At 43.7% G+C, this 7,213-nt stretch overlaps 1 pseudogene; it reads right to left on the reverse strand.

The window, feature by feature from the left end:
- Nucleotides 1-5,553: 5,553 nt before the first annotated feature.
- LOC130352343 (RAD9, HUS1, RAD1-interacting nuclear orphan protein 1-like) lies at nt 5,554-6,259 on the reverse strand (annotated as a pseudogene).
- Nucleotides 6,260-7,213: the final 954 nt, after the last annotated feature.

The raw sequence follows: 7,213 nt of genomic DNA on the forward strand, positions 1-7,213 counted from the left end.
CACTCTTTTGTTCTATCAGACAGAGGAGTGCTAGCCCACCCTTACTTACTAAACTTTGTCCATGCCTGTGCTGGACAAAGACATGAATTTATAAGCTGTGATTTCTATAAAAAGGAAATACAATTTTCGTATGAAGTATATCAGAAAGGTTAATGTGTTGCCAAGATGTACAAAATATAAAAAGTTTGTGAATTAACTTAAGTTAATTTAGAAGTTTTTTTTTTCACTTTCCATGCAGCTTATTGCCACACATAAAAATAGCAAGAAAAGCTCTCTTGAACAGGCGCCTTACAGTGGTGGATTACATTATAGGTTATTTGGGTAGCCCATAGTGCCCATCATTCAGTTTGTCACTGTTCCCTTTATACTGCACATAAGCTGATTGTACCACTTTAAGACTAGCCTATGCTGCTGAGTAGACTCCTTGAACTGTCCTCTTTGAGATGGGCTATAGTTTCCAAGAATAGCTTTTCCTGATCATAGGAAAAACTGTGTCACCATACAGTTACAGCTGCTGGTGATCAATGTGGGAGGAAACAGGAAGTTAGAGCCAGTGTAGTGTTAGAGCCTGGAAGAGGGAGTAATCCATTAAACCCCAGGTTTGAAATATTGAGCTCTTCACAACTCCAGATCAGGGATTTGAACAAAAACTCTTCCACTGTCCTAGACCACCAGAGATGCTGGCAAAAACCTGTTCTGTGTTCGAGCCCACCAGTGATGTACACATTAACCTCTTAACTGACATAGATTTCCATACATGGTGTCATCAAGTATGGAAACATCAGCACCTCTGTTCTACACTAACAAGGATGATGGCAGCAACCCCTTTATGCCTATTTGATGCTACTTGGACTGCCCGGTTTAGAGAGGGACAATGCCCAAGCCTTTTACTGCCCCACTCACTAGTTCAATCCACTAAGAAAGATCATTGTCTGGCACACACAATGTCTGGATGCAAGATAGCACCAGAACCTAATGTGGCAGCAGTTGGACCAGAATTACAGCCTAGGAGCAAGAACAAAAAGAAGAAGCAACCTATGAGTCACTGGATTTATACAAAGGTTGTAGGTTGACTTCTTGTTTGTTTTAGTAAATCCTTGTATTCCACAAAAAGTACATTAAATGCCTCTATCTAGCCAAGGCCTAATGGACAGTATTGATAAAATTTCTATTGTCAATAGGATGCGTCCTTATATGGCCAAATATTGTCAGCTAGTACAGAAATGTAGTGTTGACTACTATGACATGGCATGACAGTGGTTGGGAAGTGGCCTCATGTAGGGAATAGTTCTACCTCTGTTATCCATTCTTTAGGTGTCTTATACACACGTGGATTTCCATCTTTAAAAAGATACTACCATGCTGACAACTTATCCCCTATCTAAAGGATAGGGGATAAGTTGCCTGATCTCGCACGTAGCACCCCACTCTCATCAGGCCCCGGAGCGAACAGTCTCATGACTGCCGATCACGGGGCCGGAGTATCGTGACATCACAGCTCCGCCCCATGTGACGTCATGCCTCCGCCCCATGTGACGTCATGCTCCGCCCCCTCAATGTAAGTCTATGGCAGGGGATGAGACAGCTGTCTCGCCCCCTGCCATAGACTTGCATTGAGGGACGGAGCGTGATGTCACACGGGGGCGTAGCTGTGACATCACGATTACTGGCCCCGTCATCAGACCCAGAGTGGATGTCCGCTCCGGGGCCTGATGAGAGCGGGGTTCTGTGTGCGAGATTGTGGGGGTCCCCAGCGGCGGGACCCAGCGCGATCAGGCAACTTATCTCCTATCCTTTAGATAGGGTATAAGTTGTCAGCACGGTAGTACCCCTTTAAGTATGTTTGTTTAATGTTTTTCATAGTAGAGATTGACAAAGTGCTACTACTGTGAAATGGAAAACGTTACTAACAACAACAACAACAACATATTTCAGGTATGTGACATAAAAAGTTGTGTTTTAGGTATTGGCTGGAGGTAGTATTCAGTGAATATTTTTTTCAAAAGTGACCATTGGTTTTCACATCTTTCTATTTCTGTATTTGTTGGCTCAATACATAAAAAGAGATAATAAAATGATTAATTCCTTTTCTGAACTTGTATAATGTGAATAAGACTTTTTTTAAATTAAATCAAAGTTGTTTTTATGTTGTTATTGTATGTTTCCTATGCCATCTAACTTCTCTTGCAAAAACACATAAAAGAAGAATAGCTAAAGAAATATAATTGATGTGACAGTAGCAAGACAGAAACCATTGCTATGCAAGTGACAATACTTTTGTAAAACATTTGAAACAGAAAATATTTGAGGCGGGCCAATTTAAATGATTGAAAAAACTATAAACCAAAAACTTGGAACACTTTGCACAAGAAACATACCAATACTTTCCTAGAGACACCCATCCGACACTGTATTGGACCTCCTTTAAAGGGGTACTCTGCCCCTAGACATCTTATCCCCTATTCAAAGGATAGGGGATAAGATGTCAGATCGCGGGGGTCCCGCTGCTGGGGACCCCCGGGATCTCGGTTGCAGCACCCACCTGTTCAGCTTCCGGCAACACTGGAGGCTTCGGATCCTGACCACAATGGCGGAAGAGCGTGACGTCACGATTCCGCCCCGTGTGACTTAACGCCCGCCCCCTCAAATGCAAGTCTATGGGAGGTCCATCACGCCCCCTCCCATAGACTTGCATTGATGTCACATGGGACGGAGTCGTGACGTCACGCTCTTCCGCCATTTTGGTCGGGATCCGAAGCCTCCAGCGTTGCCGGAAATCGTACAGGTGGGTGCTGCAGCCGAGATCCCGGGGGTCCCCAGCAGATGGACCCCCGTGATCTGATATCTTATCCCCAATCCATTGGATAGAGGATAAGATGTCTAGGGGCGGAGTACCCTTTAAGGTTTAAAATCAAAGTAATTTGTCATGGCACAAATTCCATTAGGTGTTTAAATCATTCTACAGGAATATTGGCCTATGTGGACACTAGGGATGAGTGGATCGAATCTGAAGAATCTGAATTCATAACGAATTTCATGAAAAATTTGATTCATAACGAATGCGAATATCGCTGCGATTCGATCATGCAAATCGCTTCAGTAAACTCCATTTAGTGCGATCCAGGCTCCAGGGGCCGGGCATCTAAAATGGCAGATTCACATGTGAGGACTTGGGGCAAGGAATCCTGGGAAGGCAGGAAGGCAAGGCGGGAAGGCAGGTAGGCGGGATGACCCTGAATCACATGCAGCATGCAGCCTATCAGCAGCCAGGCACCCGGTAAGGTCACAGCCCTATATAATTGACAGCCATCTTGCGGCCAGTCACATCAGCATTCAATTACAGAGAGAGAGGGACAGACAGCAGTGTGTGTTGCACAGAAAAGCATTTTTATAGCAGCAATTCACCTCCCAGTCACATCAGTGTTCTATTGCAGAGAGAGAGGGACAGAGAGCAGTGTGTTGCACAGAAAAACTTTTTTACAGCAGCGATTCACCTCAAGCCCAAATCCAGCCTAGAAGCACTGATAGGGAAGGGAGTGAGATTGAGGGAGAAAGTGCAATGTTGGGTGTTGGACACAGCGACTGTGTGCTGCAGCACTGGTGTGTACAACAACTGAAAAGCTAATAGTAGCCAGCCAGTTAGGGTGAGCAGAGCACTAAAAGCATATTGTCCTCATTTTGTTCTTGTTAAAGTCCTAAGGGCCTAGATACTGTGAAAGTCCAGCCAAAAGTACACATCTGCTGTTGGTGTAGACAAATACAGATTTAAGCGTACTGGAGTGCATTGTCCTCCCCTCATAAGTGCATACCACATACGTACATCTAAGTGGTGTACTATTTTGTTCATGTTTAAGTCTTAAGGGCCTAGAGAGATACTGTGATCTTGTGGATTGGAACATTTGAGACATTACCTGCAGTTATATATTGAAACCTGACAGCAAGTCATGAACTGTGTGTTATCTTTGAGACTTTTAAAGCAATTACAACACTTTGTTAGGTTGATTTAAAAGTAGTTCAGTGATGTACATGAGAGCTACAGTGACAGCTATTATTTTACAAATGTTATATTATATTGTTATACAACTATTATTTTACCATAAATGAGCACTATTATAGAGTCCATTTTAGGACATCGTTAGTCTTCAGCTGTAACTCCGTCCCACGTCAGGTGAAACGGCCGCCTCTTCCCTCGGACCAATCGCTGTCATCTTTCAGCCACAACTCCCTACTCCCTCATCCAAAACTCCCTCGTCCAAAATGCTGTCATGGCTCAGATCATTTTCCATCAGACGCAACTTCCTGCCTCACAGCAGAGCCAATGCTGCACAGAATGTATAGTAGAGTAGAAACTGGGAAACTTGCACGTGTACTACAGTCACTACATGTGCTACAGAGTCTGTATAGCAGAGCCGACACTGAATGGCATGTACAGCAGAACCCGTGTAGCAGAGAGCTGACACTGACTCAGCTCCACTACACGGCAGGAAGGTTTTTTGTCTGAGGGATGATGGAGTTTCGGATGAGAGAGTTTAGGATGACGGAGAAGGGAGGAGGGAGTTGCGGGCATGAAGGTTTTTTGTTTGAGGGATGATGAGTTTCAGATGAGGGAGTTTAGGATTACTGAGAAGGGAGTTGCAGCTGATGCCTGATAGAGATTGGTCCGAGGGAGGAGGCAGGACGCTGTTTCTCCTGACGTGGGACGGAGTTACGGCTGACAACTGATGATGTCCTAAAATGGCCATCGTTCACTTCAATAAACATTGATTAAAAAGGTAAAACATATATCTGTCAACTTGATCTTATATAATATTTTACTGACTTTTTTTTATTTACATAAAAATTTTAATGTTTTTTCCGAATATATTTCATTTAGTCTCCTCACATTCTTTCTTCATTCTTAACCGCATCAATAAGAGATATGTTAATAAAATTATACTTAAGTGTTAAGAAATTTTCTCCCTGGTTCTTAATTATGTGTTCCAGCTGGGGAAAACAACCCTTATTATTCATGCTGTGGGAAGGAGAGAAATTCATTAATGATCTGAACTGCAGCTGATTTCAACTGCAAATTCCTAATAGTAATGGATCGGTCTTTGGATGGTTTGAAGCTATAATAATATTATGTCCCTTTCTTCTTAAAAACTCACACCAGATTGTGACTTAAATCTAAATGATAAATCCAAGTGCATTTTGTGATGCATAAGTCTATTTTCTGTCATTAAAATATTTTAATACTGTCAGATTGTTCTGTAAATGTGTGTGCAAAAATAGTTTGATAAAAGCAAAGTAAATATAACATTTTGTCTTACCTGAAAATGTTCTTTCTTTTCAACCATCACTAGCCAATTTAAATATATAAAAGATTGGTCAATAACCGATAGGACAGAAGCTTGCATTATTTATCAATCTGCGCCGGACAGGTCAAAAACTGGAGTAATTTGAACACAGCAATCAATCACAGCTCAGCTTTCATATCTTTTTTTTTTTTTTATATTAAATCATATATCTATAATGTACTATAATGTACTGGAGGCAGAGTCTGGCTTTCATCTTTCACTGTTTCACCAGGATTTCATTGCTCTTCAGCTTCCCCCGTAATTTGAGGTATCTCATGAGTCTCTGCCTCTGCCTCCAGGTGGACCGTATGCCATATTCATGCTTCGGGGTGTCCTCCACCAGGACCATCCCTGGGCTGTTTGTCAGCGGAGTGTCGGTAGCTTCACGGTTACCGGCCCAGTGCCTGGAGAGAGGTGTCTGGATCACGCTAGGTGTGTGCAGAGGGTTGGGCTTTAGACTTGTCTCTGGAGTCCAAATATTGTGGAGGGGGATGGGTATGTTACTGTATAAATGCCCCTTCAGGCAGTTCTGCTCCGGCCTCCTCCTAGTTGTGCAGAATGACTGAGTCTCTACAATCTCAGTGGCAGAAAATGATAGAGAGGGGAATTTGCACGGCTTCCTCTCCGCCGCTCTGTGTCACACTCCGGTTTACACCCCAGGCAGCATGGCTTTGTACTATGAAGTGGTTGGAGACACAGTGGCGCTGCCGACATGCTGGGAAGTTCAACTCTATGGCCTGATCGAACTGTAGAGAGACCCAGGAGGTGGGAGGCCCTGGGGTCCAGAGGTTTGGTGGAGGTGCACTTGGTCTCTTCTCGGGGTTGGGCGGGCCCATACTCATGCACTAGCCTTTCCAGTGGGCTCTCCAGGAACACCAGGCAAGGCTTACGTGGGTTGCAGTGCTCCGTTTCTTTGGCGGCATCAGCACTGACAAGCCAAGAGAGTGAGAACCGCATGATGGAGCGGGAAGGAGGAAGATAACGGCCTAAACCTGGATTCCCCGGTAGCTGTCTCCCTGTCCAGCACCCAAGTTTCATATCTTAATTAGTGTTGAGCGGCATAGGCCATATTCGAATTTGCGATATTTCATGAATATATGGACGAATATTCACCATATATTCGTGAATTTCGAATATTCGTTATATTCGAGTTGATTTTTAAACATTGCGAATTTTCGGCAATTGCAAAAATAATAGCGAAAATAACTGATTGCGAAAATTCCGTCGCTCACGCACATGCGCGCTATTACATCACGCGATAACAGAGATCGTTTCCTGGATGCTTGCCAGTGAGATCGCGATCGCGAATAAGCTAAGCGAAGTGAAGATGGTGGGAAGTAATTTCAGCGAAAGTGAGGAGAGAGTTCTGATTTGTGTATTTTCACCACTGTTAGTTAATTATATTTAACTGCATTTTAGACTAGATTAAAAGTTATGAATCATAACTTTTAATCTAGTCATGATATAAGATCATATAGCGGTGTTTCCCAAACAGTGTGTCTCCAGCTGTTGCAAAACTACAACTCCCAACATGCCTGTACAGCTGGAGGCACACTGGTTGGGAAACACGTCTGTTGCCTGGACAGTCTGGCCATGCTGGGAGTTGTAGTTTTGCAACATCTGCAGGGCCACAGTTTTCAGACCACTATACAGGGGTCTCTAAACTGTGGCCGTCCAGATGCTGCAAAACTACAATTCTCAGCCTGCTCACTGTCCAAGAATGCTGGGCATTGTAGTTCGGCAACAACTGGCACTTCAGTTGTTGCCGAAATACAACTCTCATCATGCCTGGACAGCATCTGCCTGGACAGTTGTAGTTTTGCAGCATCTGGAGGCACACTGGTTAGGAAACATTGTCTGTTTCCTAACTTAGTGTT

Source organism: Hyla sarda, chromosome 1, assembly GCF_029499605.1.
Source record: "Hyla sarda isolate aHylSar1 chromosome 1, aHylSar1.hap1, whole genome shotgun sequence".
Taxonomy (NCBI): domain Eukaryota; kingdom Metazoa; phylum Chordata; class Amphibia; order Anura; family Hylidae; genus Hyla; species Hyla sarda.